Consider the following 22,265-nt stretch of genomic DNA (forward strand, 5'->3'; position numbering starts at 1 on the left):
ATATTCCGGCCCAGATCATAACAGACCACGAGACTACTTTTCGATCCCTTCAGGTGAAAAATTATTTGAACAACTTACCGGGCCGCTACACGAACCGCAAACTCCAACCGCAAACTCAAAAACCGTATAAGTTTACGTCAATAAGTTTGCGCTTCGTGTAGCCGCGTTTTGTGGTACCAATGCTGTTGCCAGTCAATGCAAGCGAAAAGTTTCTGACAGTCTATGCATGCGTCAGTCTCTGCTGTTTTTGTTTTTGTTATCAGTTAGCTCAAAAAGCTGCCTTCAAAGCAAACAAGATATCATCTTCAGTTAACACAAAAAGTTAAATATGGATAATCTGTTGATGAATGAAGAGTGGCTAACTAGCCTATCCAGGGTCATCGAGTTAAGTACCCAAAACTCTTAACAACGCAACAGGCAACGCAACAGGCGTATTGTGCGTAGGTGGTGGATGCGTCGAATTTTTTTCCGGCGGCAAGAAGATGGCAACCGTTTGCTTGACAATATTGTAGCAGAGCAAGCAAATGAAACCCTGATTAACTTTCTTCGCATGAAGAAGGAAGATTTTGATGTTCTCCTTGACATGATACGCCCAGAAATAAATAGAATGAACACAAATATGCGCGACTCCATAACAGCCCAAGAACGGTTGCTTACGCTGCGCTACTTGGCAACTGGAGAAACATTCAGTAGCTTGAAGTATTTGTTTCGGGTGAGTTAACCGCGTTTGATCAAAACAAAATTCAACATTCTTTTTTTATCGTAGGTGTCTCGTTCCTCTATAAGCAATATAGTCAAGGAAACTTGCTCCTGCCTTACTAAAGCTCTACGGTCATATGTGAAGGTAAATTTATTATTTTCAGCTAAAAATTATATAGAGATAAAATGTGTTGAAATTTGGTTTTCTTTCAATAAGATAGCCTAACAATCAATTGTTTCATTTTATTTGTATATATGTATCGAATTGATGGGCGCGGTAAGGAAAGATTTCTGGCGGTGGCGGGAGGGGGGAATTTCTGCGTTGGTGTAAAAGAGACAAGAATATCATTATGGTGCACCATCTCGCTCTTGCCCATTGAATTCCCTACCTCGACCCGAAGCTTGTGGCGCTTGGGGTAGTTCTACGTTTAAGAGCCCCGTTACACGATCCGCAAACTCCAAAAAAAAAACCATTAGTTAAAAAGTACAAGAAAACACCGACGATTGCCCGTAATGTGCAAACTAAGCGATGGAGTGGAATCGTGAATCGTCAGTTGCGATTGAGAGTCTTTCGGAAAATCAAAGCTAACCCAAGCATCTCGGACTATAAATTGGCCAAAAATCTTAACGCCGACCGTTCTTCTGAACGGCGAATCCGACTCCATGAAGATTTTAAATGTTTTCAAGTCAGTAAACATACAAGTTGAAACTTAAAACAACAAACAATGGCCAGAAACCGGGCTGGAAAGCTGTACGATCAGGTGCTGACCAAACAGCATGGTTTAATTTTGATGGACCGTGCAACCTACATTAAATCCGATTTTAAACAAATTTTGAGCGCAAAATTGTACATGGCTTATGCTAGTGGCAACGTCCAAAAGAGGTTCAAAATTGTTTTCGCCGATAAATTCGCTAAAATAATTATGATTTGGGAAGGAATCTGCTCATGTGGCAAAAAGACCGCCTTGTTTATGACGAATAAGAATATGAATTCGGACTTGTATAAGAAGGAGTGCCTTAAGAAACGAGTTTTTCCATTTCTTAGGTCTCTTGATGGTCCAGTCATGTTTTGGTATGATCTAGCAAGCTGCCATTATAGCAAGGACGTGCTACAATGGTACAACGTTAATGGTGAGAAATTCTTATCAAAAACGCTAAATCAACCGAATTGCCTCCAGATTCACCCAATAAAGCGATATTGGGCAATAATGAAACAAAAATTAAAGAAGAAGGGAGAAGTAACTAAGGACATAATACAAATAAAGAATTGGTTTGATTTACTGGCCAAAACAGTGACTAAAACTGTTGTGCGCTGGTTGATGGGCGGTATCAACAAAAAAGTACGAGAATTTATTCGTAAAACCAGAACGTATTTTTTTGAATATTATTTTTAAATATATTAAATCAAAACCTACGATTCATTCAAACAAAGTTTTTCAATTGGATTAATGGTATAAAAGATACACGCAATACAAAGTGCCCCATTTCTAAATGAACCAAGCCTTATCCCTGCCTAAGTAACCATAATCACGCATCTCCTACACTTCATCTTGTGTCGCATCCCTGACTAACTATGCCCTATCAGTTATTTGTTTGAAACGAGTCCTAACTAACCTAACCCTAACGAAATACATGGTACACTATCCCTGCTTAAGTAGCCATAATCACTTCTACACTTTATCTCGTGCCGCATCCCTGACTAACTATGCCCTATAACAGGGGTCGGCAAAGTCCGGCCCACCAACCAATTTTATCCGGCCCGTAATAACATTTTAGTGTTTCATACAAAAACTTCAACCCATTTTTTATAAGATTTGGTAACGATGTCAGGTTTGTTTTCTTCCCAAAAATGAAGATATTGTTCAACGAGGTGTTCCTGTTATATGTTGAAAAAACCATCAAAATACAACGAAAATAAGAATTAAAATGTGTAAAAAATGTTTAATGATAAAAATTCAAATATTTTATCTTACCATTCGTGTAAGTCATTGTTTAAGGTATCCGGCCCGTAGTTTCGGTTTTCTATTAATCATCTGGCCCTTTTTAACACTTTGACGTCCGCACAATTCACGGTGTCGCAACGCTTTACGACCAGCGCGTTTGCACTAGTCCCTCCGTATCTGGCCGCCCTGTTTGATCAATCTTTTTCAATCTTTATTAGAATTTACGTACGAACAGCAACGCACCCTGTGAAATTTGTATACTTTCCATTTGATATTTGTTTACATCCAGTAGTCTGTGGTGCGTGTCAGGAGACAGCACACCAAAATGATGTGATCGGATGCAAACTGAGACGGATCCATTACATCTATAGATGTACCCGGCCGTCAGAGTGTTAAGAAATGTATGCTGATCCCTGCCCTATAATGACACACGGACGTTGGCTGGCTGGCTGACTGGCTGACTGGCTGGCTGGTACTGCAAACATCCCTACGAAGTCATCTTATGTAGTGTCTCCTGGCTAGGCTGAAATAGATACTGAGTTAATGCAATTGTAAAATATAGTATTGTGGTGGATATTCCGTTATCCATAGTTCGTGGTCACCTTGTATCAACGCATACTGCGTGAAACCACTCGCGGTAACGGACTTATCAAATCGAAGGGTTTGTCATCGTGTACAACTTGAACTTAGATGAAAACTCAGAAGTTTTTAACTTACTGGATACGCGACGGGCATTACGACCACGTCCGATCAGTGTCCACCGAATAGTTCTCTGGTCTATTCGGTATCATTTCATTTCATTTCATTTATTTAATAACAAGGTTATCTGGCCCGCTGGCCTACATAACGCTTAAACTTAACTAATCACATTAGCATATTTTTGATCGTGGACCGTGCCTCACCAAGCGACATATTAAAATCTAACAACGCACTACATTCATTATACAGTAGGCACATTTGGAACACCGGGTCCTGAGTACAGAAGACAGTCCGGCGGAACTCCGGCTGTAAAGCGTTTGCGCTTCTCAACATTCTCGACGGTGCATAGAGATTAATTTTTTCTAGGAGATCAGGAGCGTCAACCGAACCTGAGAAAAGTTTCAAAACAAAAATACACTGAGAAACATTCCTCCTATTTTCTAGAGAATCGAGACCAAACAATAAACAGCGAGTCCTATAAGGAGGACGGTTAGCCCATGGCAAACGATAAAACAAGACACGTGTGGCCCTTCTCTGAATATTCTCCAATCTATCAATCCACGTGGTTTGAACTGGTGACCAGACAGTACACGCAAACTCAAGAATTGGTCTTACCAGCGAACAGTACAAGGATTTTAAAGTAAACGCGGACTTAAAGCTCTTAGAAACACGAAAAATAAAACCTAGTTGACGTAGAGCTTTGGCAATTATAGAGTTGAAGTGGTCAGAAAGCGTCAATTTACTGTCTAGTAGAACACCTAGATCCCTGACAACCTCCAAACGTGGGATCGAGAAGCCTTCAGCATGATAATTAAAACTAATAGGAGACTTTTTACGCGAAAAGCTTATCACAGAACACTTCTTAACATTAATTCGCAACCCATTAGCTGAACACCTAGCGTTGAAACGAGTGAGGCAGTCCTGAAGAAGATGGCAGTCGGAGACATCTTTAACAGAGACAAACATTTTTAAATCATCAGCGTACAGGAGCTTAGCGACCATAGCCAAGTGTAGCACGACATCGTTGATAAAAATCACAAAAAGCAGTGGTCCGAGGACACTACCTTGGGGAACTCCAGAAGCGTTGCAGAATGGAGCACCAAAGCTCGAACCGATGTTCACTTGAATGCGTCTTCCAGTCAAGAAGCTTCGAATCCACTGGACAAGGCCACCATGAACACCATACCTTGTCAGTTTGTCTAGCAGCAGGGCATGGTTGACTGAGTCGAAAGCAGCGTGGAAGTCCGTATAAATAGCGTCGACCTGGCCGGCGTTGTCGAGGGACGTATAACAATAGTTCAGGAAGCACATTAAGTTGGTTTCGATAGATCTATTTGGCATAAAACCATGTTGGACGGGAGATATCGATTGTCGAAAACCTCGCTGGATATATTTTACTATGAGAAGCTCAAACAACTTGCTGCACGCGCATAGCATGGTGATGCCCCGATAATTGGTGATGTCACCCTGGTCCGCCTTCTTATGCACAGGAAACATCCAAGAAGATTTCCAAAGCAACGGGAAGCTTCGTGACTGCAAGGATTTGTTAAAAATTTTCGTTAGGATCGGAACAAGAGCCTCCTTACAGTTGATGATTAACGCGCTGGGGATCAAGTCAGGCCCAGCTGCGTACGAAGGCTTGAGGTCCTTAACAGCACCGAGTACCTCGTCTACGGTGAAGGATGGCAGCGGAATGTCAACTTGCTCTTGAATGGCTCCAACAACTGTGGAGTCGGTGTAAACCCATGCTGAAGCATTGTCATACAGAGACGAAAAGTAGGAGCCAAAAGCTTCACAGAGACTCTCTTCGCCAGAGTAAATGTTGCCATTTAAAGACATTGATGCCGGAAGTCCACCGTCGCTTTTAGATTTACTTATGAATTTCCAGAAAGTTTTTGGATTCATTCTGAATCTAGATTCTATTCTGCGAATATACCGCGCGTAAGCCTTTTTATTTGATTCTTTAAGATGCTTCGCCGCGGCCATATACTCCATCCGATTTCTTGGATTCTTGTGCCTTTGGTACCTTCTATGCAGGCGTAGTTTACGTGTCTTTAGCCTTTTGAGGGCGTTTGTTGTCCAAGGAGGGTCTAAAGGAGCAGAGCAGGTCGGAACGTAACTGCCGTAATGGTCAACCACAGATCTCGAAAATTGGTGAGCAAGCTCATCGACGTCATGGCACGACTCTATAAAACTCCAGTCAGAACCGTTCAGAGCATGGGAAAGACCAGCAAAGTTAGATCTCTGGAAGTCCCACGTCAAACGCTGAACGTTTGGAACGGAAGTCAATTGAGAATTGCTTGGAATTTCAAAGTTGATTTCGAGCGCTGGATGATGGAGGTCGAGTCCTACAAGAGGATCGAGGCATTCTTCAACTGCAAAATTGTGTGCAAGCAAAGAATCATTCACGAATACAAGGTCCAGCAGTGATCCTCCGACGTTGTGCACATGATTCAGTTGACAAAGTCCAGCATAGTTCCATTCGTCTAGAAGAAGTGCATTAATTGCAGTAACACGTGACAGTGAAGGTTTCAGCGAGATGGCACTTGTCACGGAACGATCCCAAACTAGAAGAGGTTGATTGAAGTCCCCAGTAAGAAGTATTGAATCCGAAGGGTACAGTTCGACGAGACCTCGTAAAACTGAGCAGTGGGAGCGAATAACGTTGGCATCGCTTGCGATATCCGGTGGAATATATACAGTACCGACTGCAACACAGCATTGAGGGAACATGATACGAACCCAGAGACACTCGATGTTATCAGAGTTCAGAGGGCAGAGTTGAGCTTGAAGATTCCTTTTAACAGCTATCAAAACACCACCTCCTCGCTTCTTAGCACTGTTCGCAGATGAACGATCGGAGCGAAATACTAGATAACGGGAACAATCAAAGAGAAGCGAGGAGGGAAAGGAATCATCCAACCAAGTTTCGGTGAGCATTATAATATCATAGTTGGCCGCTTGGACGTTGACTAGTAGGTCGGTATGTTTTGTACGCAGCCCACGAACATTTTGGTAGTAGCACTTCAAGCAAATTACCCCATTGGGTGAGCGTAAGTCCTCGTCAAGCCGAGTTCCGGTCGTATTAACCAAATTTGAATTTGAATTAGGAACTTCAGTAACCAATCGGTGATCATGCAACTGTGTGCTTAGACTTCTAGCATTGTGGTTATGCGATGTCTGGCCTGTCGTCCGGCGAAAGTTGTGAGCCACACTGTCAGGAACGAGGATGTCGTGGTGGTTGTTTGTTTGCAGAGTAATCGGCGCGAAGGAGTGTGAACGGAGGGAAAATGGTATCGATTTATTTATACGGTTTCTTAGGGCTAGTTTACAGGTGGTTGAATAAGTGTTGGTAATGAGGCTGACCTACTTTACAAAAGTTGTTTATCGGTTCTATAAATGCTGATTGGATATATTGATGTTTTTCAAGAATAGTTAGGTTATTCACTTCGATCGCGCAAAGGTTTTTGCGCGCATCGTTCCCTGTCTGTTTCCTAACATCCGGCCCGCTGTGGGTCATGCTTACTTGGCTCGAATGCCCGACGCCGGCTTGCCATGGGTCATATTACTAGGGTGCAATGCTGGCGCACAATTGAGTCGCAACTTGTTTACGAGTTGCGCTGTTTCGATGCATTGATCGGAATTTGCTTATGCTGCATCTTTATAATTTCGGTTGAATCAAATATGAATAGATTGGCTTCGACCAATAAAAGTGTGTCTAGTTAAGATTGTGCATAGCGTATGCTACAGTATATAATTGCACGAGGAAGGAGTACCAACCGAGTTTCAGCCGTGGGACGCTTCGAAGATGAGCTCAACTTTAAACATTTCATAGTGTTGTTTGGGGCATTAAATTATGCAGACATAAAGAAGCCATATTCTCAAAGGATACATCAACAGGTCATCTAACAGACAGTCACCACTGTAGCCACGAATACTGCTGAACGTGCCAGGACTGAATATCTCAATATGTTTTTTGCAAGAAAAGACACTCCTGCAGAAATATTGGCAACTGATTAAAGGAAGAAAGACACCAGAGCAGCGAATGTTCATCAACTGATGGAAGTAAAGACACCAGATACCGCAAGGATTCCAAATCATAAAATGGCAATGGAATATTGAAGCTTGAATTTACTGTTACTGAATACTGAACTTATTTAAAAGAAACTACGTTGGATTGAAAATTTTGAACGAATAATTCTCTAACTCTTTCGCTTCGTTGTAGGCGCTCATCTTCGGTGATAATGGGGCGCTCATCATCGGGAAAATTAACGTCTTCTAGAGTTGAAATATTATGGATAAATTCTGTTAACCGGTCTGCGTGGAAATTGCATTTACCGGCCGCAATTAAAAAGTTATGTAAAACAACACAAGTTGTTACAATGAGAATTTTTTTTCTGCTGTTAAATTTTTGTTGCTCATTTTTATAATTCGGAATCGGTTGGTGATTTGGCTGATCGTACGATCCACCACTTGCCACGCCCGAGAAAACCTCTTGTTAAACATACGCCGTTCTGGTGTGTCCTCAACTTTAAACGGGACCAGCATTTGTTCTGATCCTTGGAATGCTTTGTTTCCAACAAGAACATGCTTTGAAATTCCCTCTGGTCCTGGCACGTTTACAGGTGGCATTCGTTTCACAGCAGTTTCCAAACTACTGGATCGATAGACCCGACCGTCTGCCATCCGACCTGGAGCACCGACATTTGAAAACAGAACTTCACAGTCTGCATTCACTAATGCCAGCCAAACAATACTACGAAAATGTTTATAATTCTCCAGCATCTTCTCTTCTCCTTTCCGGGCAGCCACTGGTACGTGTATTCCATCAATGGCTCCCACGCAGCATGGAAAGTCCCACTTTTCTCAAACTTCGCTGCAATTGTGTCCCATTCATGTTGGGTTTGTGGGAACTGAAAAATGTGTACCTTAATAAATTTGGCATGCAATACAACACACTCGAAATTTGCACATACGCGCAGAAATTTGTTCATTAAGGCCGTCTGGATTGCTTTGCAGCAGCTGGCGATAACTTGGTGCAGCATGCGTCTTTCAATGAATGTGGACGTCACCAAGTCCGGTACCGTTCACCCGGTTATTAGATAACGCAAAGTAGCTGCTTATTGTTCCTGTGTGGACAATTGTATTCCACCTGATGTTTTTCGTGGAATATAAGGCGCGCAAAGATTGGACAGCGAGGTGAACACAGATGGCGACATCTTCAGATAGCTTAAAAATGTTTTCAGATAAAGACGAGCCGCCAGCTCCACGAACCGCATGTGGGACAGATGCGACCGATGTTGAATTACCGACGATTGTCCATTAACCTGAGTGACACAAACGATATAATAATATTAAAAACAACGTAAGCCAAGTTATAGGCCTTAACACTTTGGTGACGGGGCCCGTGCACTTTCGGGGTAGCTTGGCGTAACGTTGTTTTTAACGGAAAGCGCCCGTCAACCAAGCGTTAAGCCATGAACAATTTTAAGTATGATAATTGTCGTCGAAGGAAGCGAAACCGTAGACTAGGCACAGCGCCAGTAGGTCGGTCAGTAGGGATCGAAAAAAGCCGCCGACGAAGCGAAGCGGTTACCTGGGCAAAAACCGATAAACAAGTAAGTAACCTAGTTACAGGTTTATAATTTGTAAAAAAGCGTATCGAACGAAAAATAAAGTTAGTAATCGACAAGCGACAACACGCCTCTTAGCTCCTACGTCGATGGAAGTGCCACCTGGGAGCGCATCGTGCGCAAATTTCTACAATAAATCATTCGCAGTGGCAGATTATCCTATGGGTGGAGTTGGCTAGGGGCCTCGCCGGTCAGAGAACCCCTTTAAACATACTACATAATTGCGAGTTAACCAAGATCGTGTATGCAAACGACCGATAGAAGTGAAGAATTCTTGCAATTCTTACTAGAAATTACCATATTACTACGTTTAATTTGGTAATTATTAGCGACATACATGTTAATTAACCACTATAAAATTACGCAAAACAAGCGACTTAAATGAAGCGGTTTGAAAGTGGAGCAGTAAACCGTTGAAAATTAAAAAAGAAGAAGAATTTATTCATTTTCAAGAAAATGGTTTGGGTAAATTTATAAGATTTAAAATGGTTCGAACTTGGTTGACAATTAAAATGCAGACTCCTCAACCGTCTCTAGGAGCACCGGAGATCCTGGAGCCAGAAACAACTACCTTGTCTTAAAACCAACAAGAAACTGAAATAATTGTTTCAATTTCAAATTTTGATTTTGAAACTGTTGCAACATGAAAACTAATCTTTTCCGATGTTTTCATTGACCACGTAATGAAAAAAACCTGCAGATTATGGCAATATCAAGAGTTCTAAAACCTCTTTATAAAGATGAGGATGACGTTTACTGCAGAAAGTTCAATACAGAACATTTTTGACGAAAAAACCAACGGAGCATCAGAAGAAAGCACTTGGTTGTTATTTTCGGAAACTACCAAAGGTGTTAATTATTACCCATGGATCTAAAGAACACATCACATCTATTTGTAACTTGTACTAAAGGTTTAGTATACCGTATTTTATCGAGTATGGTGCGCAGACGAGTATAGTGCGCACCTAAACTAAAACAAAAGTATTGAGAAGTTCATCTTGGTTACTTGCTAATGGGTTACTTCCGAATATAGTGTGCAGATAGTATTTGATCGATCTTTTATTTGAGAAAAAATGCGCACTATATTCGATTAAATACGGTAACCCAAACTGAAGACACAAAGTTAATAAATGAAAGGGGAAAGAAACACAATTATTGGAGAGAAGTACTAAGATGTTAGAAAAAACTGAAAACAAGAAGTAAAACACAATAATTATGGATATCCCACACAACACATATGCATGTAAATCGAATATCAAATTGAAATAATCGTACTTCTATGCAATATGATTTATTTATTTATTTATTTATTTGTATAGTCGTCGGATCTCATAGGTCTTCACGACACAACTTAAGTATATATTACAAAAACGGGTTAAAACGCGTGATTACAGAATCGTTATACGAGGCGAAGACGTAGGCGCTCACGAAACACTGACGTAGAAAGATTAAAGTCACATAAGTCTAATACTGAGTTCAAATTGTTGCACATAACTTGTAGCGGGTCGCATTGCCCATAGTTTGTCCTGGTACGTTCAGTACGGAAATGAAACCTCGTACGAAGTGATCTGCTGGGTGCATAAAAGTTGACCCCACCCAGAAGGGCAGGGGAGTCGATTTCGCCTTTCAGCAGTTTAAATAGAAACGTACACAGCATGTCCTGACGACGCTTGTCAAGAGGATCAAGGCCCAGCAAAAGGCACCGTTGTTTGTAGGAAGGCAGCACCTGATTATTTCGCCACGGAAGAAGACGAACTGCATACCGGGTCAGTTTGCGCTGGATACTCTCGATGCGGGTGATGAAGTGCGCAGATTGTGGAGACCAAACCACACAACAATAGTCAAGAACGGAGCGTACAATTGCACAGTATACAGCTTTGATACACATCGGGTCGCGAAAGTCACGGCAAACTCTTAAAACGAGACCCAGCAGTTGATTGGCCTTAGAGATGACGTACTCGTAGTGCTCACGGAACGAAAGCTCCGAGTCAAGCAGGACACCAAGGTCGCGAATGCAGGACGTTCTGGACAGGATATTGTCATTAAGTACGTAATTGTAATGAAGCGGGTGTCGAGATCTACTAAATGAAATAGATGAGCACTTCTCATGAGATAACTGCAGATTGTTATCAGTGCACCAAACTCCTAGTTTCCCGAGCAGGTTTTGAAGCCGCAGACAGTCATCCGTATTTTTTACAGCCGAGAATATCTTGATATCATCTGCATACATCAAGAATGAGCCTGCTGGTAGAATGGACGCCAGATCGTTAATGTAGATCAGGAACAAAACTGGGCCCAGATTACTGCCTTGTGGAACTCCCGAAGAGCTGGCAAAGGTATACGATAGATGTGGTCCAATACCAACTTGATAGGTTCGACCATGAAGGTACGAACGAAGCCAGCCGATAAAAGAACCGGGAAAGCCCAATTTACACAATTTGGAGAGTAACACCTTGTGCGAGATGCTATCGAAGGCAGCTTTGAAATCGATGTAAACGGCGTCGACTTGTGAGCCACGGTCCATGTTTTGCAGGCAGAATCTCACGAACTCGATTAGGTTGGTGGCTGAGGAGCGTTTGGGCATAAATCCATGCTGGCTAGGGCTAATGTAGTTGCTGACAGCATTGAGCAGAGGCGTGTACATAATTTGTTCGAAGACTTTAGCACAAGCGCATAGTGAGACGATTCCTCGATAGTTAAGGGCATCACTACGACTGCCTTTTTTATGGATTGGTACCATACGCGCGTGTTTCCAGACTGTAGGGTATGTGCCTGTCTGAAGTGATGCGTTGAATAATTTAGATAACACCGGGGCAAGAGCAACTCTGCAGTGTTTAAGAATATAGGCCGGGATGTTATAAGGACCCGAAGTGACCTTTGGTTTCAGTTTGTCAAGTTTAAATAACACTAGGACTTCGTCAATCGTCGGTGGATGAAATTCAATGACGTCAGGTTGAATATTTATTGTAGGATTCGTCGGTGTTGTAGAATTCGCAGTTGTGGGGCGAAAAGTATCGGCGAAGCGGTCTGCTAACATGTTGCATATGTCGTGGACTTCAGTTTTGGATTCACCATTGTAGCTCATCATAGATGGAGTAGAGTCGGATTTGCGACGACAATTGAAAAACTTCCAAAATTGCTTTGGGTTAGAGCTATGTGTTTCACACTGCGTTCTATGATATAGTTTGTATGCATTCACTTTAATGCGTTTCAAGCGTCGCAGGGTAGCATTAGACCACGGGGGTCCCGACTTGGCTTTGAAAACTGGCACACATGCTTTAATTGCAGATTGCATGTAAGCTACGAAATGATTTGCAGCATCGTCTACCGAGTTGAAAGCATTGCAATCGAAGCTTTGGTTAAATGATTCAATAAGATCGGTCAGTCGGGAGATGTCAGCTTTATAAAAATTCGACCGAGAACCTCCAGGAGTCGCAGTTCTGGTTTGACGTGAGTGTGGTAGATGTACATCTAAAATCAGGGCAGGATGGTATGAATCCTCATTAAGTAGTGGTTTAAGACACTTTATAACTGGATCGGCGACACTTGAAGCAGCAGTGAAATTAGCGAAGATCAAGTCAAGCAGACGGCCAAAGGAGTTGCGAACAGCGTTAATTTGAAATAGACCGTTGAATGTCATGCCATCAGTGAATCCAGTGTTGGCCATAGATTGCGACTCGGGCACATAGTGTGTTAACGAGGAAAGTTGAGAACTATCAACATGTGACGATGTGTTGGAGCACTTCCATACAATATCGGATCTATTAAAGTCGCCAAAAACATACAGCGGATCACGATCACTAGTCCGGTTCGACATATCGCGAATACTATCATGTAAGAGATCGATAGTGACTAGGTTAGTGGTATGGGTTGGAGGAATGTAAACAGCGCCAACAGTAACAGAGGTATTGGACAATTGCACTTTTATCCAGACTTGCTCAAGATTGTCAGTAAACGGTGTGAGCTCTGATGAAACCAAGGCAGCTTTGCAGGCAATAAGGACACCGCCACCGCGAGAAAAAATACTGTTATCGGGGGCGCGATCACAACGATAAATGCGGTAGCGTCCATCGGCGAAGAGAGATGTGGGTATGGTGTTGATGAGCCATGTTTCGGTGAAAATAATAATATCATAGTCCGACTCATGAAGAGCCAGCCGCAGGTCAGTGATTTTCGTACGCAGACCGCGCACGTTCTGGTAGTAGATAGAAAGTGCTGATCTGTTGTGATTTTGATGACGGGTGACAGGACGATGCTTGGCAGTTGTTTTCGTAATGGTGAGTGTATGAGGCGATGATTGTGGGTTAATCGGGAGTGCAGTTAAGGCAGGATTCTGATTAATGAAAGAAATGCCATCCCGATTACTTTGTCCGAAAGAAGGTATCCAGTTTGGGCTGGTTCGGGCTGATATCAGGAGCCGGCCCTCGTTTCCTTTTGCGTGGCGGGTCAGCGGCGGGTAACGTGGTGTGCGAAGGATGACCAGGAGCGGTGAATGAGTTGGTGCCAGGTGTTGAAGTGGAAGGTGTGCCCGAGTGTATAAGTGTTCTGTTTACGTGTTGGGTAGCAGTGTGTTGATGACGCCCAGTATCACGGCGGGACGATAGTGGTGAGAGTGGCGAATCTGGTGGAGATGGAGATGGTTGACGAAAGCGATTCTCTGGGCGTGAATGGACCACAAACTCCCGGACACGGATACCAGTAGGCCAAGTTTCTGAAGAGAGAGCTTTCTCACTGCAGGATATGGGGATCCGCACCTTGAAGGAGAGAGCACTGCGAGTTGCCGGATTCACATTTCTCGCCAGAAGAGAGAATGCTATCACATCGTCAGTGCCAAGCCTGCGTTGCACCGACGCGACAACTTGATCGACGGTGACACTCGGTGCAACGCCCATAAGATGCAACCAGAAGCGCAGGGGCCTGGCGTTCTGGGAGGCAACTAGGCTCGGTGAGGAAATGCTGGAACCGGTGATCACTGCGCGAGCATAATCAATGGGCTTCTCAGCGACAGTCTCGAACAATTCCTGAGGTTGAGCCCGCCGGATGGTTGAAAAGGCCGAATTACGCACAGCATCTGAAGAAGGCCCACGACGCCGTGGAGATCCATTGGTCAGACCATCAGCCGGTTCCGAAAGAGTGGGAAGGGCCCGGGTCCATGGGGCCACCATGGCACGCATTTCGGTGGACAACGGCTCGAGGATAGCGTCCTTCAGTGATGAAACGATTGAGCTAATCGCGGAGGCGTGCCCCGCCTGTAGGCCGACCTCCTTCATAACTTTGCTCCTTGGATTGGCAAGAGCTTTGGTGCAGCCAGGACAGCTCCAATGAACATCGTGCCGTAGCTTGATATTGGTCACCATATCGTCAGGCAAAGTGGTGCAGGAATCATGAAAAAGTTCTTCACAATAGCAGCATCGCATCGTAGCCGCGTCTGGGGCAAATTCATTAGCACAGGCAAAACAAACGGACGCCATTCTAGCTCAGGCCTGGCTCGAACAAAAACACAGACGCCAAGGATAACGAACTAACGTGATAATGTGAAGAGGCTGCTAATAAGCGTGAGTGATATTTATGAACAGTATGTATCACTATCTAACGAAGAGCAGATCCGATAGTTAACAACACTGATTTAACGCACAAATTTTACAATTTTAGCGGAGCGATTAAGGAACGCGACCGATATGACCGATTGACAGATCGACTGATGATTGAATCGTAAATGATACAAAAGTAATGCCTATACGTACAAAAGTGGAGGCGCTAACCGTACATTATTCAAAATGTATATGTTTAGTCGTATATTTTCTAAGTCGGCATCATATACGACTTACGATATACATCAGCCGTACATTGCTCGTTCATCTATACGTATGCATAAAGAAAATCATATTACATTCTTAATCGGCATCATATGCAACAAAGAATATACATTGCCCGTACATTGTCTATGCATAATGAGATTCCGATTCGAAATAGACTAATATGAGATTCAATTTATTCAACTTAATACGACTTCGTGTTGTGTGGGATTGCAAACTGTAGAGCACAGTCATTTGACGTTGCAATATGTCTGCTAAATACTTGAGCCTTTGCGCAAGCATTAAGCGGAACAGTGCAGGTACTATGAGTGGAATATACCATGTGCAAATCACTCATAAAATTCAATTTTTAATTTTACAGCTACAAATTATAAGCAGCAGTGCAATTTTTTCAGCTAAAACGCATTTTTACCTCTTCAACCCATCCTTGGAAAATTGTAACAAAAAAAAATGAAAAAGGAAAACAATCATTCAATGACTCGGTGGTCAACTAGAGTCGACGCGGTCTTAGCTTTAAAACCCGGGTTTGGAGAAATCAAAAATGCATTGCTTAAAATTTGTAACGCTAAAGATGAAAAAGCAATAACAATAGATGAAACAAACACGCTTCTCCATCAAATGAATAAATATGAGGTTGTTTTAATGGCCGTAATTTGGAACACGCTGCTTCAGAAAATAAATGCTACTAGCAAGACGCCTCAAACAGTTGAATGTGAGCTATTGCAAGGATCAGTGTTCATCCAGAGTTTTCCCGCAGATTTTGCAAATGTAAGAGTAACAGCTAATGATTCATCTTATAGTTCAGTTATTTCAGAAAAAAATCGTGTGCGTAAGCGAGACGAACACAAATTTTCTATCAATTAGGAATTTGTAATTAATACATTCTATGTCATTTGTGATAATGTAAAATCTCTAACATTACACCCCCGTGGGCCCCCCTCATACCGCACCACTAGGTTGATTGCGTTGCCGAACTAATATATCACCAATTGCATAAATTTAGGTATATCATCGCACAAGAAAACGAAGTCAGGAGTCTCATTTATTCTTTCATCGATAAAAGTTTGACACGACACCTAATACGAACAATTCACATAACGGTATTTATATCACCCATTGTATATCTTTAGATTGCATTGTATACCTTTCGTTGCAGAATAGGTGTAGCTACAATCTAAACAAAGCTAAATCTGCCAAATGCTCCAAATGCAAAGAAAATTATCTCACCAATTAACTCCAGCATTCAAATGCAGCTTCTGCAAAAACGAGTGTCGCCAGGTTACCGCTTGAGCATTCTACCGGGTAAAAAACTCTGAAAAATAATACTGTTGCCCCCTCACATATAACACCTTCCTATCACTAGAAAAATTATGTATGGAAACACATACCAACCTTAACTACTACTGTCACTCTACTACCATCAAAACAGACCAACTAACTACTACTATATATCTCCCAAAGGACGAACCTCTATATAGGAGTTCGGACAGAGTCGATACGCCTCTGATTACGTGAAAGTGAACATAGTGTTCGAATCAACGTAAGAGGATATACCCCGAAATCGTAAAACAGAAGAAAAAGAAGAAGTATATGTTCCAGCCTTGCAATTTCGTACAGCACTGCACGATTTACATAAATGTGCGTCACCTCAAATCGAGAGAAATAATGTTGAATTTTAACTTTGAAGAACACGTTAAATATATAATTACGTGAGGCACACATGCAGAGGCGGATCATAGGGTAAGCAAACTAAGCAGCTGCTTAGGGCCCCGAGTTATCGAGGGCCCCATCATTTACCCACCTTATTTTTCTTAAATTTTAATGTTGAAATAATTTTATTATTTTTCAAAAAAAGTTGCATGTCTTATCAAATGTGTGATGAATTTGCGAATGAATTGGGCTTTGATTACGAAAAGGTAATCAAACGTCGCATTTTTGAGTTTTTTAAAGTTAACATAAAAAATACGGGGGGTCCGCGACAGCCGAGCGGTAACGCCGGCTAGAAAATCGGCCCATGAGCGCCGAGGCTCACCACCTCGACGGCGTGGGTTCGAATCCCAACCGAGACCGGACCCTCCCCTGTCGAAGAAGATAAAAAATACTGATGAACTAACATATATAAAAGCGAACAGTGGTACCTATCGCGAACCAAGTTAACAACCGGTCGATAAACATATCGACCGATATAATGACAGTAATGGCGGAATGGTATCGCAACGCATCAAATTTATCAACCCGTAAAAACGCGTGTACAATTGCCATGGCTACCGTACAAATCGTGGGGAAAAAATCAAGCAGTTGTTAAAAAAGTCTTTAATTTGCATCGCGAACGAAACATTTTTTTTATATCGACCGATATATTTAACTACTGCCTCAACCCATCCGATATACTGAAAAGAGCTGTTGACCGTGGAAAATTTTATGTAAAAATATGTAAACATGTTATTCTGTGTTAATTTTTCGCTTCTTATTATTTTTTAATCACTTTAGCCCATCAAAAAAATTATTTTTCTGGTGAAATTTTTTTTTGTTTTAAAATTTGTTTTTTATGTAACCGCCTACACGGGTAGTTAATGTAGTTTTATATTCAAATTACAATTGATTGGATTGTCGTATCGGCATAGAAAAATAGAAATATTCGTTGCTTCATCATCCATGGTTTTAAAGGATAAGCAGAGTCCCCTAAACAACAATAAAAAAAATAATTAATTTTGGGTACAAGAATGTCATATGTAAATAGACAAACCCAACAGCTTCATCGTTCGGTCACCACTGTTTCATATTTCTTCTAAGTATGAAGATATTGGGCTTGTATTGTATTATCTACAAATAGGATCATTTGCCTGTGGTCACATATCTAGAAGATCATTATCAATAAGCTTTTTATAAAGAAGTGTTAAATTTAATATTTACCTTTAAAGCGTTTAAACTGTAAAACCCTTTTCTATTCAAATATTGGATTGGGTTGTCGTAAAGTGCGACAATTCTGATGTGAGTTCCATCGGTGCACATGACTACACAAGGACAGGTAATTTTTTATAAAAAATCTCCTGGCGTCTGCTTTTTCGTCGGCAGTCATATCCATGGTTATGAAATACGCTAGTTTACATTCCAACGAGGCTAGAGTTTGATTAAGCGTTTCAGAAAAAGTAGATTGGGCAATTGCCATAGTAAAATCGTTACCAACACCTTGTTGGTACGACCCTTGTGAAAAAAATCGCAGTTTTGTTCCCAATTTTTCTTTCGCCGATAACCCACGCTTATGCTTATGCTAGTTCCACTTTGGCAAGGATTTCTTCAAACAGCCTCTTCGGAACTCGGTAATTGTTAATGAAGCTGAAAAAGGAACATGTTAACACAGCGGCAACGATTGTTGAGCCAATACGCTTACGTTTTATCCGACAATTCAACCGGATCAAAATGCTTCTTCAATCGCCTACGGTACGCTGCTAGATTTATTCCCTCTTCATTCTCCGCATCTTTTAAAAAGAATAATGAATTTATCATTCTAATCTTTTGGATGCTTCACGAACTAAAATGCTTCTCAATACGATAGAAGTCGCATTAATTGTAACGTTGTTACAAGTAAACAAACTCTAGGTTTCCATGGTAATTTGACAGACGGAGAAACTACTCGATAGGTATTTTTATGGGTTGTTATAATTTTACCGACTGCTCAGTTGAATACATTCGCGATACCAATTCGAGTAGATAAATTTATCGGTCGATATAATCAAGCGGGTTGGTAAATTTTATCGACTGCTTTCGCGATAGGTACCAGTGTTAAGATCATTTTGCAAAAGAGGATAATCCTTAGAATAGTTTGAAGATAATGCACATGGGCTAGCAAAATTAATGCCCTGCCCCAAACATAGTTATAATACTTTGCATTGCACTAAGCTGTTATTTTACGAATTTTTTGATAAAAATATTCGGTATTCAAAAGACTCAATTACTAATTAGATTAAAATGTAACACATTAAATTATTTATCAATTTTGTTAATAGAAATTACTATTTGTGAAAAATGATTCTCTTGGATAGTTCGCAAAGATGGTTTGGCGTGAAATATGATTTTGAAAACAAGGCTTTTAACATTTAAAACATGGGATGATATTGAGGAAAATGTTAGTTTGTAATGTAGTTGAAATATAATGTTGATAGTTGAATGCAATGTATGCTTTTGGGGCCTTCAACTTGTAGCTGCTTGAGGCCTCTAGAACACTGAATCCGCCTCTGCACACATGCCATATGACACCATCAGACGCCACGTGTACCACCGGCAGGCACCACGCGCAGGTAGAAGACGCCGACTCAGCGGAACCACCGGGACGCGCACCACGGGTTGCCAGGGCCAGTTAGGGAATAATAAAGTCAGTTCAGTTTAAGCAACTCCTGAGATAGGACGTAGTCAAGTAAGAAATAAAGATTATTATCTCTTGTTTTTAATTGAATTCCTCGTTCATAAATCATAATATATATCTCTCCGAGACCTAACTTTGATACTGCAAAGATCAAAAACGACCTCGAAAATCTTTGTACTAGACTACAAACACCCTTTTATATCTTATGCGATTTAAACGTCTCAATCATCATGACCTGTGTGATAAGTTCAGACTATCCATGCTCAAAACCGGGGAACATACGAGAACAACATCACCCACGGTTTCAGGTAGTGCCCTAGGTATATCCCTATGCCCTGGACACTCAATTGAAGGTCTCCAAGACCAATTCGGCAGCGAATTTGGAGGTCATTTAAGATTGCAATGCCGAAGGCTTACCATCCAACCAATCCGACACTAATGACTCACGACCTAACATAAAACATGGACTGGGTCAAATGCGATAAACTTATGACCGAAAAGTTCAGTATCGCGTCTCCAAACTCCTCCCTAGCGGAAGATTGTAGATCCTTTGGAATAGTTGTAAACGTATGTGCAATTGCATTTCAAACAATTGAACAATCAACAAAAAATAATTTAACAATACCTTCTAACTCCCCGGTGGGACCTAGAGGAAGGAGATATTCTCAGCTAAAAATAGCTACTGGTCAAAAAGCTCCACATAAAAAGAACGGTTTGTTTTAGCTGTGAACGACTTATGATTTCTTATAAGGAGCACATTTTAAACACTGGCTATAATTACTAATGGATTATATATTGAAGTAGCTTTAAGTTGGATTAATAAAGCAATGGTTCCAACCAAACGAACTCCACATAATCATATATAGAGAAATAATCCGTGGATATCATGACACCCACGAAGAACATACCTGCTGTGCCTGCAACGGCTGTTGGTCCTGCTCTTGTTGCTCCTGGTGTGCTTGCAACAGTCGCTGGGTTTGCTCTTCTATTTGCTGCTGTTGTTGCTGAATCTGCTGCCATAGTAGCGTATGAGCCTTCTGCTGCATGCTGCGTTCTTGGAGTAGTTGTTCAATTTGGTGTTGTTTTTGAGCAACTTGTTGCAGCAGCTCTTGTTTTGTCAGCCGATGAGCCTTTTGCTCTTCCAAAAGTTTCTGCTGCAGTATTTCCATTTGTTTCTCCTTTTCAGAAAGTTGTTTCTCTATCATTTTTATTTGTTTCTCCTGCTGTTCTTCTTTAGTGAGGCAGTGAAGCTGCTGCTTTCTAGTAGGCGAAGCCCCTTGTGCGGCCGAAGTGGGCACTCGCTTCTGCTGTACATTGGGAATTTGTGAAGACATATTTTCTGAAAAACATCATCAGAAATCCGCAAAGTGTCAAAACGTAAATTTAACAAGATAAATTTTAAGATGAAGCAACCTCGGGGGTATAACAGATTTATGAAAAAAATTAAGGAAGCATTATCACATCCAGATTAATAGTCAGTAAGTGTTAATGAGTGTGTAGAAGTTTTTAACAACTCTAACGTAGGCTTATAGTTCATTTCACTAAATTATTCATCTCGAGGGGTTTTCATTCCATTTTTCCCTCATACTACCCAAATAATGAATTTAAAAATATTATGTACCCAAGTAATTTTTATGTTTTATCATGGTTCTAAAGATGCCGAATCACTTAGTATAATTTTAAGAGTAAACATTCTTATTAAAAGCTATGATAAAACCTTTATAAATTGACCAAATATGGTTATTGATCTGATACAGAATAAGGAACCTGACATCACCATAAAACTTAAAAAGGTTTTTCACACTGTAGTTGTTGCAAATCGGCCCTAAAATGTTAAAAATGAAAAAAAAAAACAAACGGAGAACCTTATTTACCAAAGAAAAACTCTTGAGTATACGAATTTAAGTAATTCGTTTCTCGGTTTAGTACTTACAAACAACTTCCACGATTTGTCTCAGTTACATGCTTTTACGAATTTTGATTCCGACAATCTTCCCGTTGTATCCCGGATTATTCTCGGGCAGAGCTTTGAATGTTCATAGATAGCAAAATCGATTCAACTAATCTCAACTTGAGTAACATTAGTAACGTTTCCCTACTCATACTGTTAAAGACAGATGGTCTTTAACAGCGCACTAATTGACGGAATTAAAGGAAAGACAACCAGCTTTCTTTGCCTTATATTTAACAACTTTATTTTACACTAAATCTTCGTATTGTGTTTTCGTTGTGCCAAAAAATCGTCTGGCTATTCCGTTTTCCGTATTGAAAAAGAGACCGAAGGCGCATCCTTCGATCCTTTTTATATTTCTTGAAAACATCGCCGTCGCGGCGACGTTTAGGTTCGGCTAGCTTCGTTGGACCGAATCGTGTCCAACATTCTCCCTCCTAGTGTGACAACGGCTTAAATTTAATTTACACATCAATCAGGTGCCCAAGTGTAGACGCATCTTAATCACCTGTCATAGGGTCCTGTCACCTGCCACCGTTGTCTCACTCTACCTAGCTGCCGAACTGATTTGTTTTGATCAGCGTCAAAACACGTGTATTTTTGACCTACTTAGTTTCTATGTTCGCAGGTAAGTTTATATGTTGCTTCTGCTAAATCTACTTCCCTCTACACATGCAGATCGCGTTTTTTTCTAAATAATCGACCGCCAACTATCACAACCCGCGCTACCGAAGTTTACCCTGCCCTTTGGTCAGCCGTGCCTAGTTGACGACCGCCAGATGTTATATCACTTTCCGACGCATCGGCTGAACCACTTTGCCAGTCGAAACAAAGCTTGGTAAATATTGCGCCATCCAACTCCGCAAAGCACCGTACTCATTGTGGTTTTCCTTCTTCCAGGTTGTGTCCACTCGCGTCGAAACATCATAGATAACGTCCGAGGTTTTCTGCTATCCAAGCTAGCGAGCAGCAAACAATTCAGGGCCGTACTCCCATCCTGCTTATTGTCTAGCGGCACGTAGGTAAGCGACCTAGAATAAAAGGTGAGTAGAAGTTCTGCGTTCGTTACCTCATCTGTTGAGCGACTCGACAGATCCAAATGCAAGCCTAGAGATCGCTCCAGCCGCCATCCCGACGTTACAGCAAACTTGGCCATCGTCC

At 41.5% G+C, this 22,265-nt stretch overlaps 2 pseudogenes; one reads left to right on the top strand and one right to left on the bottom strand.

The window, feature by feature from the left end:
• The first annotated feature begins 328 nt into the window (after nt 1-328).
• LOC131293759 (uncharacterized) lies at nt 329-7,623 on the top strand (annotated as a pseudogene).
• Nucleotides 7,624-17,673: 10,050 nt separating this feature from the next.
• LOC131293760 (putative nuclease HARBI1) lies at nt 17,674-18,297 on the bottom strand (annotated as a pseudogene).
• Nucleotides 18,298-22,265: the final 3,968 nt, after the last annotated feature.

Source organism: Anopheles ziemanni, chromosome 2 (genome assembly GCF_943734765.1).
Source record: "Anopheles ziemanni chromosome 2, idAnoZiCoDA_A2_x.2, whole genome shotgun sequence".
NCBI lineage: Eukaryota > Metazoa > Arthropoda > Insecta > Diptera > Culicidae > Anopheles > Anopheles ziemanni.